This window comes from Henckelia pumila, unplaced genomic scaffold (genome assembly GCF_033568475.1).
Source record: "Henckelia pumila isolate YLH828 unplaced genomic scaffold, ASM3356847v2 CTG_549, whole genome shotgun sequence".
Taxonomy (NCBI): domain Eukaryota; kingdom Viridiplantae; phylum Streptophyta; class Magnoliopsida; order Lamiales; family Gesneriaceae; genus Henckelia; species Henckelia pumila.
In genome coordinates this window covers 246754-270873 of record NW_027331861.1, presented here as the reverse complement: position 1 = coordinate 270873, position 24120 = coordinate 246754, and the positions used below count along the sequence as shown (strand labels likewise).

At 30.3% G+C, this 24120-nt stretch overlaps 1 long non-coding RNA gene across 1 annotated transcript; it reads right to left on the bottom strand.

The window, feature by feature from the left end:
* Nucleotides 1-17810: 17810 nt before the first annotated feature.
* LOC140873414 (uncharacterized) lies at nucleotides 17811-19495 on the bottom strand. Its single transcript, XR_012148022.1, has 3 exons — nucleotides 19359-19495; nucleotides 18793-18971; nucleotides 17811-18030 (listed from the first exon to the last, which is right to left on the bottom strand). It is a non-coding gene; the product is annotated as an uncharacterized lncRNA (long non-coding RNA).
* Between the last annotated feature and the right edge of the window lie 4625 nt (nucleotides 19496-24120).

The window sequence follows — 24120 nt, the reverse complement described above, 5'->3', positions numbered from 1 at the left end:
TTAAAAAAAAAAAAATTGGATTTAGTTATATTTCACCGATATTATAAAACTAGAGATTTTAGTTTTTCTTTGCGATTTTGATCCCCTATGTTATCAAAGATCTAGGTTTCTACCTTTTTTCCCCTCTTTTCGGTTTCACTCTTTAGGCTATACTAATATAATGCTGATATGAAACTGATATGTGTGTAGTCATCAACAATCTTAATAAAAAAATAACAAAAACTAAAAAAAATCATAGATGAAATACTAAGAACCCGCTTGGTTTGAGAAACTATAGGGTAAAAACACTTTTTTTAAAAAAAATACTTTTCTTAAAATTGTTTCTTTGGTTACAAAAGTCATTTCAAAAAAACATTTAAAAAGTACTTTTTTAAAAACTAAAATTTCTAGCTTTTTAGGATTTTGCTTCTAATTAATAATTTACAAATTTGAATAAAAACAATTTTTCACATCTATCCAGACACCAAAATGACTCTTGCTTTTTAAAATAAAAACACTTGAAAATGCTGAACTTAAGAACTTTTTTAAGCTTCAAGCTTCTATATACAAACTGACATAAATTTGTTAAGAATTAATCATGTACCCAATTAATTTTTTTATTCACAAGTTGTGCTGACTCAATCGTCCTAAATGTATTTAACGTTGTACACAGCATCGTCTTCGGTTCATATGGTTTTCACGTTGGATCCACAATCAGGTCTAACAACTCTACCGTGTGCAACATTTTACATCGCACAACAGAGAATTCGTGCATAACAAACGGCCTTGGAGTGAGGGACAAATTTCCCAAAAGAATGTTGACTCAAAAAAACTTAAAGAATACATGTTATGTCATGACTAAATCTAATTTATTGCTCATCATTTTTTAATGTTATAACCCCCATCATGATTTGAATAGAAGCATTTAACTTCTAATATTTGTTCCAAACTTTTGAAATGTTACATCTTCATGAAACTAAGGTTTCTGTCAACCCAAAACCAGAAAAAAAAAATAATTTAGTTATACTGATCAGTACCTGGATAAAACATTCAAGGTTTTCTTTTCTCCTTATATATCTTTAATTTCTTCTATTGTTTTGTCCTTCAAATATATTGATCTCATTTCAATTGTGTGTATCTAATATTAGAAACCTCGAGAAATCTGAGGAATGGTTATTACAGGGCCACAAAAAAATAGTTCCTAAGAACCCAGGTTCGCTACTTGTTATACCTATATATAGTAGGGGTGCGCAAAATATCGTTTAACTGAAATAGTTGATAGTTATATTGCTTTTTAGATATCAAATCTCATGTATGTGCTTAAGAAAATAATTAAACATGGATTATTTTATGTGTTCAAACACAAATCATTAATCAACACCACGTGTTGTTTAATTTTATAATTAAAATATTTTAAATCAAAATGATTTATGAATTTTATAATAAAATTGAATGATATTTTTACATTCTTATATCATAAAATTTACTAATATTTTATGTATTTTTATAATAAATTGAATATATATATATATAGGGGTAGAAAATTCATGATAATAAAAATCGAGATTGGGACGGGAAAGAGGACGAGAACGTGTTTTGGATTTGTGGACGAGGATGGGAAGTCGCCCCATTTAGTGAATTTTTTTCTTCATTTCTTTGGCAACGTCGACTAAATTGCTCAAGGTTAATTTAACAAGGAGAAGTTTTTAATAAGACAACATTCTCCAACTTTGGCAAATACCAAACTTAATTCTCATTCGTCTCGATTGTGATTTCTAGTGGGATGTCCATGACAATGTAGTTCAATTGCATAGTTGTAGCATACATTTCATATGTATTTCCTTGGTTTCCAAGTTACAGGATATGTTTATTCCAATAGCTCTGGATTTTCTTCAGGTATTGAACTTGTTGCTCCGGCAGATGAACTCGCCTCTCACTCTCTTAAATTTGACAACGAGCGGTGGCATCAGCTGTCGCTGCCTTCTCCTGGATCCTACTGATTATTTCATTACGATCGTAGACCATCTACATTCCTTCAGCCAACTCCAATGCAGGATCAACAAGGGGATTCACTTTAGATAGGATAATCTTCATGTTTGAGTACATCTTTGCAACACTAAATAAACGTAAGAGAAAAACGAAAGAGTAAAACGAAACTAATAGTGGGAGACAATGAAGGGAATGACTAAACCTAATGTACATCGGTGAAATGTGTTGGACATTTCACTAATCCATTTAATTGATGACACAAGTTGGGTAAATATATTTAACTTTTTAATTATTAAAATAAAAAATACTTTTCAAAGAAATAACATGTTTTGTTAGCAAATTAGTGAATTTATTATGGATCAATTACGTTTCCTTCCATTGAGGTTTATATCACAATTACAAATAAACCCAAATAAATTAAGATATAACAAACATCCTATTAACATTTTCACTTATCTTGCATATTACCCCTCCATTAAAACATTTGATAGAAAATATATTATAACCCAAAACAATACTGCAACATTCCAAATTTAATTAGCCTTAATTGATAATTTTATATACTATAAAACTTGACCAAAATATCATATCATTTTATAATTACACGTGTAATTTTTGGTTAGTTTTGGGCACATGCCCAAAACATAGTTAAAAAGATTTCAACTCTCACCTTAACAGTTCATTTACTCATTGCGTAATTTCTCAATCACGTTGCAGATGCAGAAAATGCACCAGATAATCTTGTCGAATGTCAAGCCTTACGTCGGTCATGCGTGTAAGGTTGCTGAAAATGTGAAGTTTGTACAATCGGAAGCAGTCAAGGAAGAGGTTTCAAGAAAAGGAGGAGGAGGCGGCGGCCGCGGCCGATCGTCGGCTTCAAGCTGAACGTAGTGAACGACAGATTGAGCTGCTTGAAGTGCAAGCAGAATACCTCAAGAAGATAATCAATGCACAGCTGGAGTAAGCTTGTAAAAAGTGAGGTAGGGATGTCAATTTTTCTCGGGTTTGGGTTCCCACAAAAAAAACCCGAAACGAGGATGTATTATATATAATATATACGCTTATGATAACATATTTTTTTATAACATAAATCTATTATTTGAATCTCATTCATGTATTGTTACGTAGACATATAAATTATTAATATTTATATATGTATACATTTTGTTATTTATTTTGATAAATTTAGAAAAAAATATATATTTTTAATAAATTTTTGATATATAGTATTTTATTTAAAATAATAATTTTTATTGGTAGAGATATTTATTATTTAAAATATTTTGATTCATTTCAAAAGTTAATGTTATAATCAAAATTTTTAATGTATTTTCTCATAAAATTGAATAATAATTTTTTATTTTTATATAATAAAATTTACTAATATCATATATATATTATAATAAAATTTATTAATAATATATATTCGGGGATGGGGACCGGGATGGGGACTCGGTCCCAGCGGAGATGGGGACGGGAAATCCGCGATAAAAAATTATGGGGATCGGAACGGAGATAAGGACGTGGTTTGAATTCGGAGACGAGGATGGGAAAGGCATTCCCGCCTCAGCCCCGCCCCATTGCTATCCCTAAGTGAAAGAGATTTAAATACCAATATATATATAAATAATATACGTATATGAGTAGATTCGATGTTGGATGGTTTGAATATAATTTCGCATATATATATATATATATATATATATATATATATATATATATATATATATATATCACAGAGTTGTATTAGCGTTTGGGCTACTTATTAACATGTAGTGTTTCAAATATATGTATGTACATCTTTTAAATTTGGACTTAATGGGGATAAACACATCATCAGTGCTGCAACTCAAATGTATGCTTCTTTGGGACATTTAGAGGAAGCTAGGAACATGTATCATTCGAATGAAGATTCGGATTTGGGCTATTTATTACTCTGTTTAACATGTAGTGTTTTAGATATATGTATGCATATCTTTTAAATTTGGACTTAAAGGGGATAAGCAAATCATCAGTGCTGCAATTCAGATGTATGCTTCTTTGGGACATCATCAGTGCTGCAATTCAGATGTATGCTTCTTTGGGCTAGTTATTAATCCGTTTAACATGTAGTATTTTAGATATATGTATGTACACTTTTTAAATTTGGACTTAACGGGGATAAGCACATCATCAGTGTTGCAATTCAGATGTGTGCTTCTTTGGGATATATAGAGGAAGCTAGGAACATTGAAGAAAGGAATGCTGAGTATCAAAGAGTTTCTCAGCAAAATGAAGGGCTACATTGACCTTCTTGCTGCTTGTTGGCATCCGATCCCTGAGGATGATCAAATTCTTCATATACTTAATTAGTGGAGTGGGACTCGACTATGATTCTGTCGTAGTCCATATTACATCTTTTGTAGACACTCTGAGTCTCTCAAAAGTTAGTTCTCTTCTTCTGGCTCGCCTAGAGTCCTTCAATATTCCCAATGGAGTAGCTACACCAACTGCTAATGCAGTATCTTTCTCACGACAATGGAAATAGGAAAACCCCTCCCAAAATATGGGGTCCTCTCACCGTGGTAGGGGTCGAGGTCGTAATACTCCGGGTGGTCGACGTTATTGACAGAATAATAATGCTCGTCCAGTAAGCATTTTGACCCCTTGTAAAACTCGTAAAAATCATAAAACTCCTTGTGTAAATTTAATAGACGAAACACACCATCTGTTATTTAGAATGAAGCCTATAACATTCACGCGCTATGAATGTGAATATTTTTGGATTTTTTAAGAATTTTAATCCCAAAGTACCGAAAATACCCTTAAACCCTATATTAAATCATAGGCTATTTTATCTCTCTTTTATTTTAAAAATATATATCTTTTTTAGTATACTAATATATATATATATATGTATGTATGTATGTATATGATGAGACTTTTTAATTCAATGAAAAAGAAAAATAAATTTTATTTTAAAATTATTTAAATTGTATTTTATTTTTTATAAACTATATTGATTTTTTTTGAAAAAAAATATTGATCATTAAATTCATAATAATATTTTTCCAGAAATAAAATTTTACCAAAAACAAAATAGTTTAGTGAGTTAAATTTTAATTAGTAAGATCAAAATAGACTGAAAAAATTAGCATTTTCGATTTAAAACAAAAATTAATTCAAATTATTTTAATATATTTAGAATAAAATTCATTAACTCATTTTAAAAAAATTATCTTTCATATACATCATTTCATTGATTTTTGAAATAATATGTAACAATCTGTATTCTTCATCATTTTCCTTTTGCTATTTTTTTATTTTTACTTTTTTTAACAAAAAAGATGACGTCTTCTTTCTAAAAATTTTCATTTCCTTTCATCCGCGTCTTCAACCTCCAGATTTTGCACCTTCCCAGCCCTAAAAATTGGCAAATGCATATGGAAGAGGAATCGACTGAAGGAGCACCAGTGTAAAAAAATTGAAAATTGGTTTCCTAGGTGGGTTTTCTTTTTTTAGAGGTTCTTAGTTGGATTTTCTGGTATTGAAAGAAATGGAGGTAAAAAATTAAAATGAAACAAATGTATGCGAAAAAAATTACCTCGAGAAAGAAAGAAAATAAATCACTTCTCATTTGATTTCGGGTTTCCATGCTTCAATATGAAAGAATTCTTCTCATGTGCAGCTACGACTAGGTATGAAAGAGGGGATGAACAAGACGACCTTGTGGTTATTTGTTCCTCTTGATTTCACAGAGGGGAGAAGGGAATTGGGAGAGATTTGTAGAGAAAAGGAGGAATGATGGAGGTGTTTGTTCCTCTTGTGGTGGTTGTTCCTCTTGTGGTGGTTGTCTGTTAAAAATATGAGGGTAAAAAAGTATTTACCTAATTTCAATATAATTATAAACTTTGAAAAAGTCGGATGGGGCATGTGAGCTTCATTTTGAATAAAAGAGGGTGTGTTTCACTTATTAAATTTACACGTAGGGTTTTATGATTTTTATGAGTTTCATAGGGGATCAAAATGCTATTCTTCCGTGAACATTTGACTAAATCGAATGGACCAAAACCCGATTTAACTAAATATTTTTTAGGCTAATTGAATCCAACCTAATTTCTCTCCAAAATCGAATTAATCGAATCGGATTAAAATCATTATTTCGGTTGATAACTGATATGTACTAGTTTAATTTAAAGAGTGAATAAATTTAATTAAGATATGGGTTGGACTTATTGAATTGGAGGCTAGCTCATTAGAGCCGTACGATTTGGCCCAAGGATGTGAGCCCGCGATTTCTGGAGGCCCATGGCCCATCTTGAACAATCTATAAATAGAAAGTCGTTTCTCACCTTCAAGGTACACACTCTCATTGTCTTAATTTATGTTTTAAAACTCTCTAGTTTTTGTGAGTACGTATTTTGAATGTCGCTGACTGAGCGTCTGAGGATTTTCGTCGTGCATCCCTCGGCGCTTCTAACTATTTTGTGACACATGTGACGACCTCATTTTGTTGAATTGGATACACAAGGATCATTTTGTTTCTTAAAGTTGTTATTTATTCTAATTGACTGAGCATACAGATAACCCTCTTTAGGGTAACAAGATTTGATGCAACATCAATAACCAATTATTTTGTCAAAAATTGTAAAATTTATAACTTAAATATGATATTTTTATAATAAAAACACATTATGCTTAAAAAAATAAAAATTACCTATAATATTAAATATAAAAAATTAAATATAAATTATAAATAATATTTAAATCCTAATAAAAAAATTAAAAATCTAATTATTTAATAATTTGGTTAATATATTAGTAAAAATAAAATGAAATTATAAATTACAGATGTTTAATACTTTTAAAAATAATTATTAATCATTACTCCTTTAAAATAAATTATATTACTTTTTTTTAGATATAATATATTATATTACTTTTCAGATTTTAAGTGGCAACTTTCTCCGTAGCTTCCCGATCCTCCCTGTTGTTGGGCTTGCTTGGTCGGCCTGCTCGGCCCAAGTTTGATTAAAAAAATAAAAATAAAAAAATTGATTTTCACTTATATATGCATTGTAATTTTGTTTTAGGAAATAAAAATTGAAACTTTTGCTGATGGGTATGTCTAATTGGATGAAAGAATTCTTCTGAGTAGTCATGAATTCTTATGCTTAAGGAAATTACTAGACATGAATATTTATTTTGGCACCGTTTGGTTTGAGTGATAGGATAAGTAATACATGGATAAGTAATATAATGTAAATTAAAAATAAATAAGAAAAAATAGTTAATACATTATTTGATTTGATGGATATATTATAATTTATTTGATTTAATTTATGTAAAATTAATAATTAATAAATGGACAAATAATATGACGAAAATAACTCGAAATTGAATGAGATAAGTTATACATAGATTAATAATACATTGAACCAAAAAATGCCAAAATATTAAGCGATAATCCATGGCTCAATATATAGATATTAATTATATATATATTTATCTATTACTGTCTATTATGTAAGATTTCCTTTGTTTGGTTCCTTGGTGCGCAATGAGTCAATAACATAGAACCCAAAACCTTCATAATATTCCCTTTGTTTGGTTCCTTGGTGCGCAACGAGTGAATAACATAGAACCCAAAACCTTTCTAAATTTGAGAGAGGTAATGCCATCTGACCAAAAGTTCATTGGTGATAATGCAAAGATTATGAATACGATACCAAAAAAGAAGCAAAAAAATTTATAATTTTTAAAATTATTCTTCATCCCATTCAACGGCTAACAAAATGTCCTATATCTATAATCATGAAAAAAAATATCGGAAAATAGTAATTCGAAAAAAGTCACTAGCAGTTTCTGAAGCATTAATTACTATGTTTAAGTTGAAAGAAAGTAGTCAAGTTAATTAATATAATATTTTGTAATTTTCAATATAGTAATATTTATTGCGTTTTATTTTTCAATTTTTTTTTTTACTAATTAAACATAACATTCCCTATGTTTGTAATAACATTGGATTTGGAAATTCCAATTCATAATTTATATATTGTTTGCTCAAAAATTTAAAATAAAATATCGTATACAGGTAGACATACTCATTAATATTAATATTTTTTAAAAAAGGAAATTAATTATCGATGAACTGGAAATATTTTCTAAAAAAATAAATAAAATCGGCCGATTTTGAGAGGAATTTACTGGAAATTTTATGAAATCTTTCCAAATACAAAATTCCTTTTTTTTTTTTTGACTGGATATACAAAATTCCTTTTTAAAACCCAATCTTACCAAATAATATGGTTCTAATCAGAATTCCAAATTCCTACCAAATCCTAGGTTGCCAAACATAAGGAAATAATTTGACTTGTACGGGTCAAGCAATATTCGACCAAATACTATATAAATTCGGACAATGTTTTCAATCTAAAAACGAGAAAAAAAAAAAGATTAATTCCTCTGTCAAAAACTAAGTCATGGCAAAGATTGTACTAACTTTGTTTCTTGCTTCTTGTTTGATCGGAGTCGCACTTGCATCTCGTCCCAAATTTGAGACCGATGGCACAATAGTAAGTTGGCTATCAAAAATATATACATTCAATCTTCTTATAATATTCTTTTTTATGTTCGTATCACAACTATATACATTTTTTTAATTATTTTTTTATGAATCTAGTGGCCTAAAGATTGGTGCGAGCCTCAATTTATGATTCCACATGAGAAGCTCCAAGGGTTTATAGATTATGCTTGCGGCTTGGCGGATTGTGGACCAATCCAACTCGGTGCACCGTGTTTCGAACCCAACACGGTGTATGACCATGCGTTCTATGCCCTTACCCTAGATTTTCGTCGCACGGGCCGTTGCGATGGCTCGATCGGATGGAGAACCTCGCGTGATCCATGTAATTATTAATCCTCTTCCTATATCTATATTCTTCAAAATTTTAATTTATAGAATAATATAATATAATGTAACAAACAAATTAATTAATTGTTTAGTACTCCTAATTAATATTTAATACGACTTGTCTTGTGTTTTCTTGAGTGCAGCCCACGGTGATTGCCAATATCCATGAGTGCACAAGGAATACATGAAGGAAGCGGATGGTTTCAAGTATTTTTTAACTTGTAATTAATATTGAATTTTTATAGATGAATATTTTTGTATTAAATTAATAAATATATATATAATTTTTTTGGCTCTAATTATCTCGACTTGACTGATCTGTAGTTTATTTGTATCTGTCCTTGATTATCTATTATATTTATGTATAATATAAGATTAGTTAACTTTTTTTTAACAAATGTATAAAAGATTAGATGAACTTATTACTTATATATACTTTGTAACCAGAATTCTAAGGGCACACATCAAAATAAATTTAAAGTAATATTTATGAGTATCATGACGCGTGGGATAGTGAATATATATGATCAATATCTCATATTTTGAACATATATGCATGTTGCTCGAATTTAGAATATACTTTTTTTTTATAGATTTTGTTTTTAAAGTAGAAAATTTCCACCTGTCGAACAAAACAATTACATTATGCCTCGAAAATACAAAAGAAACATAAATATAAAATGAACCAAATAACTTGTTTAAATGTTGAAAACACGAAAAAAAAACCTAAAAAAAGAAAAAGAAAAATATCATTATTTAATTAACACATCAAATTTTTTTATATAATTATTAATTATTAACTATATATATATTTATACTCATGGTCATAGAATGTGCGACTTTTAGGAACTACCAAATGTATATCGTGGAAAATTCGTTTTTGCAAGCAAAATAAAATATATAGAAGCTACAACTTAATTTTTTAATTACTTCAAAATTTATGAAAAAATTACATAAAAAATATGATATTTAATGCACATATAACGTGTGTACAATTCCTAGTATATGCTAATTAATGTACGTAAGACTTAATAATTCATTAAATTTTTTAATGAATTGTTTAGACCTCTACATAAACAACCACTTCTAATCTATAAAGATTAAACCAAATTTTCTTTTCCGATATTCCCTTGTTATGAGATTAAAATTTGATATGAAAAACTATTATAATATATATAGTTATACTTTATACCACATTTACTTTTATTGACAAATAAGATTTGTGAGTGTTGAAGCTGAGTCTATTAACAATGTAGAATCCTTTGCATGCAATGCAATCAGATCTTGTTAATAAAGTACACAATAATCTATTGCTAATTTTGTGATTATTTGAAAGAAAATTTCATCACTGGGCCAAGATTACACAATATATTTCTCATTTTGTTACTTGAAATAAAAGTTCAAGATTTGCCCAAGAATTGTTGTGATTTACCGTAAAAATGTGTTTGTTAATTATGATTTTGATTATAATTATACAAATGGTTTATATCGTTGAAATTTGATGAGATAGAAGAGCATAATTGCAGATCACAAGGCATATATGATCTCATTTGTGAGACGAGTCAACCATACCCATATTTATAATAATAACTAATAAGTAATACTTTTGACATAAAATATAAACTTTCTAATGGATAACCCATATAAAAGACCCGTCTAAAAAAATGACCATTGAGACTGTAACACCCGGTATTTTAAATACGTAAATCCGCATGCATAATTAGGGAATTTAATTATTTAAATTGTTGATTTATGGGTTAAATAATTATGTGAATTATTTGTGCATGACTTAATTTAATTTTAAGCATTTAACCCATAATTAGTGATTTTTATGATTTTTAGTATTTTAATTATTTTATCGCGTTGACGGGACCGTGGACGGACGAGATGACAACTTTCTATCCAATTTATTTCATGAGCCTTTTAAGAGACCAAAAATATTATTTTGAGTTTTATTTCCTCAAAATTTTTAGTATTTAATTTTATATAATTTTAGGAGTCCATTTTTATCCAAATTTAGCCATTTTAATGACTTTTAATTATTTTTAAAATTCCCTTAAATTGTAATTTCGGGATTTTAAATTGAGTTATCAGATTTTAACTTTTATTTGAAAGTTTAAGTTGTATATTTTTATATTTAAAACCTTTTATCTATATTTAATTAACCTATATTTTAATTAAAACAAAAACAAAACCTAATCTACCCAAACCCCACGCCCAAAGCCATCAGCCGCCCACCCCTACTGCTCATCATCTTCCTCAATCGAGCAGCCCCAAGGAAGAACACCATAGCCACATTTTTTAAGGTCCAAAGCAAGTCGTCGTCGTCCCGTCGTCCCGGAATCGTCCCACGCGCCTTGAACTCTTCAAACTCCGGTGCAAGGCATGTTTCTTTCTCTTTTTCGCACTATATCAGTATCTATTATGTGTGTGTTGAGTGTGCATCGAAAACTTGCAAGACTTTTCAGAAGAATCGATTTGGATTGTTGGTTGCGTTTTGTTCTTTGATTTGTTCTAAGCATGCACACGTTTTCTTCAACCATGGTGCATCCAGCTGCTGGTCAAGGCTCCCTAGGTCGTGTGTGGGTGGTCTGGGCTTGAGTGACTCGAGGGGTTCGAGCCAAACGAGCCCAGGTGGGTGCTGGAGGCAGATCGGCCCCTTAGTTGACAGTTTAGGGTTCAATGGAAGGGCTGAGCGGGCGGCCATGCAGGGCTGGTAAGGAGCTGGTGGGTGCATAGGTTAGGACCGGCAGGACCCTGGGAAGGTCCTGCCAGCGGTGGTCCGGTCAGGCGTGGCCGGGCTGGGGCGGCAGCAGCCTTGAAAGGGCTGCTGCGCGCAGAAGGGTGCAGCCGAGAGAGAGAGGGGTTCGGGTTAGGGTTTGCGGGGTGGATCCGGGTCGAGTTGTGGGTCTGGGTCGGGTCTGGTTAGTAGTGGGTCAAGTCGGGTTGGTCCGGGTCCGGGTAAAGTTAGTCGGGCTCGGGTATTTTAATTTTTAAGTTTTAAGTTTAATTAAAGGTTTAATGGGCCTAATTAAATCTTAAAATTTTTTTGGGCTTCATTTAATTATTTTGGGTTGAATTTAATTATTTGGACTTATTTAAATTAATTAAGTGAGCCCACCAATTTTTATGGGCTTTAGGGCCCATGAAAGTTATTGGGCCAGTCTTTGGGCTTTTGGGCCCATTGGGCCAGAATTATGTTATTGGGCTTTAATTAATTTTAATTGGGCTTAGAATAATTTTATTGGGCATAAGCATGTTAATGGGCCAGTTTCAGTGTTAATGGGCCAGATTTAAGTAAATGGGCTTGAGTGTTAGGGCCAGCAGTCCAGTACAATCCATAAGAAATTTGCATGTGTCCTGAATATATATTTAATTATTTTATGCATTGAAGTTATTTTAATATTTATATGTTAGTAAGAAATTAAATTAAATATATATGAAGGACACACATTTTATTTAAGTACATGCATTCATGAAATAATTTTATGTATGATTAAATGTTTAAGGTTGAGCAATAAGAAAATATTTTATGTTGGAAGTTGAAGTAGTGTGACAATTTGAGATTTGAGGGGGATTCGTCCCCATATGTGAACTATTGAAGGGCAGTTTACTGCCAATTTAAGAGGTGATTCGTCACCGCCACGTACGTTGGTTTCCACGCTGATCAGTATTTAATGTATGATTTAAGGTTACACTACGGATACAACCATGCGATGTTAGAAAATAATTTGCTCAACAATATTTATGTATTATGTTATTTAAGATAATTTAAGTTATGATATGTTATGATATTTTTAAGCATGAACCTTCATGTATATGTTATGTATTAGTAGCAATTTGATTTAAATTATTTTTAAACCCTTGTTATGTTAGCATGTTGGGCCTCTAGGCTCACTACACTGGTATGGTGCAGGTGAGTACGTAGAGGAGGATGTAGCTCCTACCGGGTGCGAGGACATATGAGCGGACATGCAGTGACCCCGTGACCGTGATAGATGTCTGAGTCACATTGCATGTTTTTGAATATGTCAGCATGTTACACATTTTAATTATTTTTCAGTGGTTGTGGTTTAGAATATTTTATTTAAATATTTTCAGTGCATGCAAACTTGAATCATTTTATTTATGCAGTATTATAATTCAATATTAGACTCAGATATTTATTTTATTTAAAGAATGCATTTTTATTTAAGTTATTTATTTATTTATTTATTTATTTATTTTAAGTCTTTTTATTCTGTGCATATATGTATGGGCATATATGTACATATTTTATTTAGTAAGTAATAAAAAAAAAATTTCGCACATTTATTTATTAATTATAGAGTTAGGGTCGTTTCAGAGACCGTCTCATAAGAGTATTTATTTCAACAATATATGTATGTATGTATGCATGCGTTATGCATGCATGTGTGTGTATAATGTTCGCCCCTAAAGTCCTAGACCGTAGACCGACATTTGGCATTGTTGGTATAACTAGCCTCTTTCTTTCTTTTCTTTTTCATTGATTTTTACAATTACAATAATACCCACATTTTAAGGAGTGTTTGCAATAGATTGTGCTTTTGTAGAAGTGATTAATTTATAGATTATAAAATAATCTATAAAAAAAGTTAAGAAAAATCAAAAGTTGGTAGTGTTTGGAAACAAATGTGAAAATCTAAAAATCAAAGTTGGGTAGTGTTTGATAAATAAGTGATTAGAGTGATTTTAACAATGAACTTCTTATTAGAATCACTTTTGGAGAATCATAATCACCACATGATTAGCTTTTGAATTTCAATTAATGGAGTGATTGCAATAGATTGTGATTTTGTAGAAGTGATTAATTTATAGATTATAAAAAAGTTAAGAAAAATCAAAAGTTGGTAGTGTTTGGAAACAAATGTGAAAATCTAAAAATCAAAGTTGAGTAGTGTTTGATAAATAAGTGATTAGAATGATTTAACAATGACCTTCTTATTAGCATCACTTTTGAAGAATCACAATCACCACATGACTAGCTTTTGGATTTCAATTAAGTTAAGCATAAGCTAACACATAATCTAAGTTTAAGAAACACACAAAAATGATTTTCTTAAGCCAAAAGCTAGCAATCACTTTTTTTAAGTGATTGCAAACACTCCCTAAGTCAAGTATAAGCTAACACATAATCTAGGTTTAAAAAACAAACAAAAATAATTTTTTTAAAGTCAAAAGCTAACAATCACTTTTGTTTAGTGATTGCAAACAATCCCTTAATATGATCAAATTAACTAAAAAATTAGATTTTATGAGCACACGACACATGCATCATGATACTAATATATATTATATATATATGGTCACTGACTATTATTTAGTGTTATATACAAGATCAGATTAATATTTTCAAAATTCCACAGATCTAGACATTTTTCTCTCTACGAAAAGAACTAAAAAAGTTAGATTTTTATTTATAAAAAATAAAAGAAACAAAGTAGTCATGGAATTGTCCTAACTTTGCTTCAAATCCAACAACTTGTATGATCACGCGTACTTCTCTTTAACAAAGAGGATCGTCTTATCAGTATTTGTAATGCCGATATTGGAATTACGGGTCACGGTTGATCCATGAAAATAATCTTCTTCCTATCTCTTTCGTGAGTTCGTTTAAAATTCTTCATAACATTTGATTGATATGATTACGTACCCTATTCACTTATCGTATGTTTAATATGTGCATCTTAGTGTAAATGTGTAATTGTAGCTAGGGACGGATCTAGGAATTGGAGTTAGGGTAGACTTGAACTTAAAGTAATAAATTATATATTATGATAAAAAATACATAATAAATTTTATTCATTATATATTTTAAAACTCATCTGAAAATTTCATGAATTTAGAGTAATGCTACAATAAGTAAGACTCAAAATTTTCATTTTTTTTCAACCACTACAATTTATTTTGATGCAACAATGAATAATTTCATTATTCAAATAATATATTTTGCTCTCAAATCATGAAAAATGTCACTTTTCAATACATTTATATCACACAACTATTATAATTTTAGAAATTAATATGAAACAAAAAATATATTTTGTTTGTATCTGTATTTGAGACTTGAGAGACTGAAGTCATAAACTGGATTTTATAAAAAATATTAAAAAAAACAAGCATACAAAATTTAAATTTATTATACTAATTATAATTATTTTGAAATTATATATATATATATATATATATATATATATATATATATATATAACCAAAAAAAAGGCTGTGATATAGCCTAGCACAGCACATATGTGGATTCGTCCATGATTGTAGCTATATATGATTGCTGCGATGGATCGGATCAGAGTACTTCAAGCAGATAATTTGTTGAGGAGAACAATATATATGTGTTTATTAGGCATAATGTGTCCTTTTATGGTCTGCAAACAAAAAAAAAAATAAGAAGAAGACATTGTGTTATTATAAACACTAGCCACTGAATCATAATATATAAATATAATTTTTTGTATATTTAATGTTTTTTTTAAAAAAAAATTAAAGTACTTGGTTTATCCTTATTTTTTGTGTTGTGGATTTTTTTCCAAATATATTAAAATTTTAGTTGTTGTAGAAATTCAGTTTCAAAAGAAATTAATCAAAAGCGAGATGATAAAAGAAGTGATAATAGAAAAAAGTGGGAGAAATGGGTAAGAGATGGAGTTGGAAAGAGAATACAGTGACATAAAATGAACAAAATGAAAAAAAATCACCATGACACCAAAAAAATAATTTGTATAGATCTCTCACACTTAATAAAATAATAATAATAATGATATAAAAAAAGTATTTTCACATTCAAATTATCTCGTATATATTTTTATATATTATTATATACATTGCATATATATTGATATTATGTAAGAGACAAGTTTGAAAGAATTAATGTAAAATTATAATTTTGAAAAACCAAATATCCAATAATCATAATTCTCCTATCACTAATTTTACAATCCTTGATGTGAAAAAACACATTTAAAAAATAAGTGTGAGTAACACAAAATTTCAGACACAATGATCTAAAATTAACACCACAAGTTCCTTGAAAAAACATGAAATAGGTGGAAATTAAATTTTAATATTTCCATCTGATTTAGTGATGACAAATTATATTCCGACCCATTATATATTATCGAAAATCCAATTTAAAAGTTTTTTTCCCCTTATCGACTATAATTTCATATCGGCTCTGGATTTTTAGCCTCCAGGCTCCACCATATAAGTAACAAGAATGCAAGACGATGAAATTCGTATAGTATTTTCGTATAATTGTCTGACTTTGTCAAAATTATTATAAGATTAATTATAATTTATTGACATAATTTAATCATTAATTACATCAAAATTTACATTTTCAACCAAGTTAATTAATTACATATACTCGAAATCTTTCATTGATCGACGAATTCAAAGAGAAGCATGCTAGCTCTACTTTTTTTCATTTGTGTTTTATATATCAATCCCTGAGATTCTGTTTGAATATGCATGTACTTAGAAAAAAAAAAATTATATAAAAGTGTTTTTTAAATAATTTTTATAAAATGTTTTAAAATTTGTTTTGCGAATAAATATTTGTGTGAATAATTATTCTATAAACATTTTAAAATATCAAAAATAATGATGTTAATCTTTGCTTTTCGTAGTTTCATTCTAAAACATTTAAAAATATGTATCAAGTATTTTCTAAAAACTATACTTGTAGAACACTTTTTAAACAATATTTTCCAAAATTTTATCGAATCACATACTTTAAGGTTTTTTTCACTTATAAAACAATAAAATATTTTTAAAATAGATGTCCAAACGGAACTTAAATCTTTTACATAAAATTTATGTGTGATGGTCTTCAATTTTATGAGATATATCAAAATATTACTTTATAAGCCAACGATATTACGATTTATTGTAAATATAGATAAAGTTGAATGTCTCACGAGTTAACTGATCAATTTTTAATGTTACCTTTTTTCATCCTTGTTTTTTTTAAAAAAATATTGGATTTAGTATCACCAGTATTTTAAAACTAGAGAATTTAGATTTTTTTTATTTTGATCGTTTAAGTTGCAGAGGTCTCTCTACCTTATTATTATTATTATTATTATTATTATTATTATTATTATTTTCTAGTTTCACTCTTTAGGCGATGCCAATATAATGTTGATATATAGGGTTGGGATAGCGAACCAAAATACAGACTTTTCGAAATATCGTACCGAATTTTTTTCGATATATAAATATTTTTTTGGTATATTGAATTTTTTTTGGTATCTGTACGGTATCAGTATGAATTTTTTTCATATCAAAATTTCGAAATTTCAATATTGGTACCGATATGAATTTTTTTCATACCAATATTTTTTAGACGGTATACCGAAAACCCACTCCTACTGATATAAAACTGATGTATGTAGTCATCAAAAATCATAATAAAAATAATAGATGAAACACTGTAGTCATCAACTGTGGGGATCTCGGGTTGCTAATCTCATCTTGAGATAATTAATCAATAATCATGATTAATAAATAAAGGATCAAATCATTTCATGCTGAATTAACAATAAGCACACAATAAAGATTGTGTAAACCAAGAGCATAAAAATATATTTTTCTAAATGTCAGCACCTCGCTCGATCGGACAAACTCACCTGATCGAGCGAGCTAAAAATCCCATTCCTCGGGTGGAATTCCATTTTGGCCTCGCTCGATCGAATAAACTCACCCGATCGAGCGAGCCCAAAATCTTGATTCTCTGTTTTTTAAATTTAAAGGCCTCGCTCAATCGGTGGAGTTCACCCGATCGAACGGGCTCCTTTGCTTCAGAATTCTACAGAATCATTTTTGTTGTCAAACTTTAGAAACTCAATCTCAATCCTTAACAACCAACTCAAATTATGGTATATAAAATCTCAAACATGCAGTTATACATGTAACAAGGCTCGAGCATCCATTCATGCATTTCTTACATCAAATTAATAGCTCAAAAAGTACAAAACTACAAGCTATTCAACATATCATAAATAAACTTCGCATCTCAAGTTTCTTTCTATGTTTGATGCTATCTATCTACCATTATTCATTTTAAACCCGAGTCCACACTTGCTACATCTCTCTCTTGAGCTTTCCATGTCAATTCTGACCAGCTCGTGCCCCATCTATTGCAATGCACACATACAAACAAAGCAATAACCGGATAACTCCGGTGAAAATATAATTCTCAGTATGAAAGACATGCATATACATTAATTAAGCATATGAAATCTATATGCTATAACATTTTACATCATAAACATGTAAGAACATGTAAATCATAGAAGCATATCATCTTTAGCAATCTCAAATCAAGCATATAAACACATTCACATCTTGAATGATATATAATAACAAGCTTGCATTTATAAACGCATATTCTAAACCATAGAAATTTCTAGGCTAATGCATAAATGCAATGCATGTTTAAATAGGCTATCAAGTCTGATAAGAATAAATATTGGTTCTTGGGATCCGGGAAAATAAAATCTTTAACTAACCACCGACTCTCCCAATCGAGGTGGCGTCAAATATCTCAAGTCCCCTAATTTTGGTGCAACTATAGTGAGTCATCTAGCTCTGGAAGCGAATCTACAATCTATGCCACTCAACTATAGTTCTCCAAACGTCATTTCGCAATCTAGGCCAATCTGCACTCTATGCTTTTAAGGTATGGGTTCAAGATGAATGCAACATAATCTTGATGCATTTAATCATCCAAATACTGATAAACATCATGAACACACCATTCCAGAATTATGCAAGTCAATAATAACAAACAAATCACATAAGAGCATCTAAACAAGAAAGTATGTGATTTTAGAAAAACTCGAAAACCACCACGTTCTCGAGTTGTTCTACCTGGCGAGGATAATGTCGAATCATACCTTTAGATCATAGCTTTGACATATTCAAACTTGCTAGCATCAAATCTGATGACGTATCTAACTTCTATTCATTTCACGCTTGCTCATCGACGTTGATAGTTGATCAAAGTCTTGATTCAACTTTAATTGTTCAAACGGTTCGAACTCGTCGATTCGAATTCGATAACTTCAATTTCCAACTGAAATAAAGTGTACCATATGCTTAATATCATTCTCAAATCTGATATTTAGTGCTAAATTCAATCTATAACTGATATCGGATTAAATTGCAAACCGACGGCGTAACAGTTCGAAGTCGGTAATTTCAAATTGTTAAACATCAATATTATCATCATCTTAACAATATAACATTACCAATTTCAGTAGCATAACACGTGAATATCAGCCCCTAATTTTTAGATTTCTGATAAATCATTCAAAAATCATAAACATGTTCAAACGAAGATCTTTTCTCGATCCGTCTTAGATATGCTATCGTCGTATATACTATAACATGTTTATACAATCAAATCGTAATGCTAACAACATCTTAAAATTCAAACATGGTAGATCTTCATAAAACTTACGTTAAAACGTAGCACTCGAAGCTGTGATCGCAAATATATGATCAATCGAAAATTCTACCAGGCGGATCAATTTTTACGAAAGCTTGAAAAGGTTGAAAATGGCTTGGAACCCCTTCTTTTCTTCTCTCGTTTCCTTGCTGGGTTTGGTCTGAACATTCTGATAATTCTATGCAATTTACACGTTTAAATGGCAAGTTGCAAGGAAAATTGCACTTGGACCCCTCTATTTTGGTCTAATTGCAAATCAGTCCCGGAACAAGCGATTTAATTCAATTTCAATCTTATATAATTTAAGAATAGTAGAATTTAATTCTAAACTCTAAATATAATCAAATTAAATATTCTTAGATTAAAATTAAATCCTTTCGGACCTTATCGCATTTTAGTCCTTGAATTTCTTAATATTTTCAAATTGGTCCTTGCTCGGATTTCATACTCAAATTAAATTCTTGATATTTTTAATCTTGGAATTTACATCTTAAATTTCATAAATATCAATTCAAATATTTTTAATCTTTTAATTTAAAAATTTCGGATATTAAAATCTTAAAATCCGAAAAATCGTCAAATTAAATATTTTTGACTCAAAATTGAAATCTCTAATTTTCATAAATTCTTAAAGTCATAATTAAGAAAATAATTATTTAAAATTTATAAATGTGGGTTAAATGATATTTATGTGTTATTATGTGAATTATGTGCATGATTTAAAATTATTTTAGCATTTAACCCGCGATTATTGAATTTTTTTGATTTTTGAGTAATTGTTGGATTTTATTGCGTAGACGAGACCGTGGACGGATGATATGTTAGATTTTTCATCTAAAATATTTTATGAGATTTTTAGGAGCCTTAAAATATTTTTAAGGTATTATTTCATGAAAATTATGGTATTAATAATGATAGATATATAGTATTCCATTTTCCCCATAATAAGCCATTTTAATGACTTTTTAGGACTTTTAGAAATCCTTTAAATTATTATTTCGAGATTTAAAATTTAACATCAGATTGTTTTTAAATATTATATTGTTGGTGAATGATTGAAGCAAACATATTTTAATTGAAAACTAGATCACCCAACGTGTATGACCCATTTGCAATTTTTCTTTGTCCCTACTTCACAATTTGCATTGATTCCTTTTGTCTCCACTTCATGTTTTATTTCTTCTAGCCTCCATCATCCTCTTCATCGTGTTCTTAGTGTGATTAATTTATGTATGGCCTCATTTATTCCCTCAACCGACCAAATCACATTTTTTTTCCCTTAGCCGACACCCACCTCCTCCATCATCTTCTTCATTGTGTTCTTCAGAAAATCCAGACTCCATAGCCGATCCATGCATGGTGATTTTTATCCAAGATTATCTATTCGTTCGTCCCGGAGCGACGTAAACGCAATTTTTAACTTCAAAAATTTGTATTTCGATGAAACGCATGTTTAATTCTTTCATTTTCTCACCATATAATTGTTCATGCATCAGAAACTTTTGAGCTAGCATGTTACATCACAAAATTTTATGAAGTTTCTGCATATTTTCCTTGGATGCTCACGATTTTTGCATGTTTACTTGTATGAACTTCACGTTTTCTGTCATGGCGACGATCTAGACTGCTGGCTCGAAGTTGAAGGAGTGTATCAGGGTCCCTAGGATCAAGCTAGATCGGGTTTTGAGGCTGAGATAGGCTGGAAATGAAGTTTCCTTCTTCTGAGGTTCATGTGCGCATAGATTGGGGTTTTGAGGAAGAAGACTTCGTTCTCCTTCCTCAGGCCATGGTTTGAGGTGAGGTTGGATGCATTAGAAACCTCTAGTTGTTGGCTAGGAATGAGAAGTGGTTTCACGGAAAAATATGGCCGGAGTAGGAAGAACGAACGGATTTGGTAAGACTGCTCTCCTGCACGCGCGAGAACAGATGGGGGCTGATAATTTGGTTCGTTTTTCACCTACAGAGCATGGTTTGAAGTGTTTCTTAGCTTTTTGGAAAGGTCTAGAGGTGTGATAGCTAGTGGGGGTGGTGCTCCGGCCAGGGGGTGACCGGAGCCGGCCGGCAGCAGGCCACAAAGCCTGCTGCTCACGGCCGAGAGCAAGGTCAAAGGGGGAATCGGGCTGCTGGGTTCTGGCTGGGCCGAGCTAGGCTGGTTTTTGGGGCCTGGGTCAGGGGTAATGTTTTTGGGTCCGGGTTCGGGTTTGGTTAGCTGGGCTCGGGTATTTTATTTTTAAGTGATTAATTAGTTTAAGTGTGTTTTGGGCCTATAAATTATTTGAAGTACTTTATTGGGCTTTTAATTATTTTATTAGGCCTTAAAATTAGTTATTTAAGTAAGCCCAATAATTTTCATAGGCTTGGAAGGCCATGAGAATTATTAGACTAGTCTGTGAATTTTTGGGTCAGTCTGTAATTTTAATTGGACTTAATTTAGTTATTGGGCTTAAAGATTTTTATTTGGACCCAATTATATTTAAGTATTCTATTTGGGCCAAAAATATGATGTTTGGGTTTTAATTAAGTTATTGGGCCAGTCTTAGATTTTATGGGCTTAAGTTTTAGTGACTAGCAGTGTAGACCATCCCATGAAAATTTACTAAGTCCGAAATATATATTTAATTTATTTTATGCATGAAGTTATTTTTAATTATAAGTATATATATTAAGAAAATTAATTAAATATATATTTCGGAAATATTTGAAATGCATGCATACATGAAATGATTTATTTATGAGATTATGATTAAGAGTTGAGCAAGAAAATATTTTTATGATGGGAATGGAAGTGATGTGACAGCACAGTTCAGAGGTGGTTTACCACCAGCATAGTTTAGAGGTAGTTTACTACCAGCATAGAGGTGATTATTCACTGTCACGTACGTTGATTTTATAGACTGATCAGTCGACACAGATTCAGTCACACTCATGGATATAACCATAGATCGTTTATAATGATGATATGCTCAACTATGTTAAATATGTTAAGAATGTTATTTATGATGTATGCACAGACAAATATTCATGATACTTTATTTTAAGATCATGCATGCATGTTCATGTAAATATATGTATTAGTATGATTATGTGTTTGCATGATTTTTAAATCATGTTATTATGAGATAAAACATGTTGGGCATTTAGGCTCACTACGTTTATATGGTGTAGATGAGTATGATGATGACACGATAGCTCCGACCAACGGTGAGGGCCTATGAGTTTACACGCAGACGGCACCCGTGACCGATGCTATCACTGTTTTTATGTCATGAGATTTTATCAGTTCTTTTAATCAAGTCTTCCGCATTTACTTTTTATGGTGGTTTCAAAATATTTATTTTTATTATGTAATCTTGGCGAGTAATATGATGGTTTGGGATTTTATTTGGAGTATTGTATGTTACAAAATTTTTATTTTATTTGATACTCAGTTATTTTAATTGTCAAGTTTTTTATTAATTATATTTTAAGTATTTATACATATATGCATTGGCATATATGTATTCTTAGCATTATTTATTTTTAAGTATTTTTAAATGTAAAAAAAAAATTGAAAAATTTCTAGCATTTTTTTTAGTCCGAGTCGTTTCAAGAGGTCCCCTTGTTTGTCTAATAAAAATATAAGACATGAAAATAACTATTAGGCAGCAAAAAAAGAATCTGGAATTGACTTGAAATCAATCTGTCCCCCTTCATGCTCCCTTTCAAAAACAAACTGATTTTTTTAATCCGAAATTATTGATATATTATCTTCTCATCCGAAAAAAGTTTCAGAATTAATAAAGACAGAAACATTGAAGAGAAAGGGCAACACTTTTATTGTTTGCAAAAAAATAGTATCATAAACACCAAGGAAAATAGGTGACAAGTGATGGGGCAGACCCAGAGATTCTGATGAATGAGGTAACTAACTGGATTTGAACAAGTAGAACATGTATTTTTAAAAACTTGCAAGTAAAAGAATGAAGTTTTTTTGCTCGAAATAAAAATTGAACTGGGTTCACTCTCAGATTGTAACCTCCTTCGCCCGTTGATAAGTATGCAAGAAATTAGATTACACATGAAATGTAACCTGGAGACTAGGGATGACAATGGGGCGTGTCGGGGACGGGGATGCCTTCTCCATTCCGGTCCCCGAATTCAAACTCGATCCCCATACCCGCCCCAATCCCCATTAATTCTTATCGGGGATTTCCCGTACCCATCTCCGCGGGGACCAAGTCCCCATACCCATACCCAAATATATATATATATATATATATATATATATATATATATATATATATATAGTTTCTTTCAAGTGCCCACCTATCATGCCCACTACCATGCCCACCAATGATGTGGCACTATTTTATTGGATGTGATAAAGATGTGATAAATTGTAGGTCCAATAGAATAGTGCCACATCATTGGTGGGCATGGTAGTGGGCATGATAGGTGGGCACTTGAAAAAAACTCTATATATATATATATGAATTCGTAAATTTTATTATATAAAAATATAAAAATTATTATTCAATTTTATTATAAAATACCTAAATATTTTGGGTCAAATTTTTTATTATAATATTAACTTTTAAAATTAATAAAAATATTTTAAATACAAAATATTTCTATAAATCAAAATTATTATTTTAAAATAATACTATGTATCAAAAATTTATTAAGATTATATACTGTTTCTAAATTTATCAAAATAAATAATATATATATATATATTTAGATTAATATAAATATTTTATATGTGTACGTATCATGAATGATATTCAAACAATAT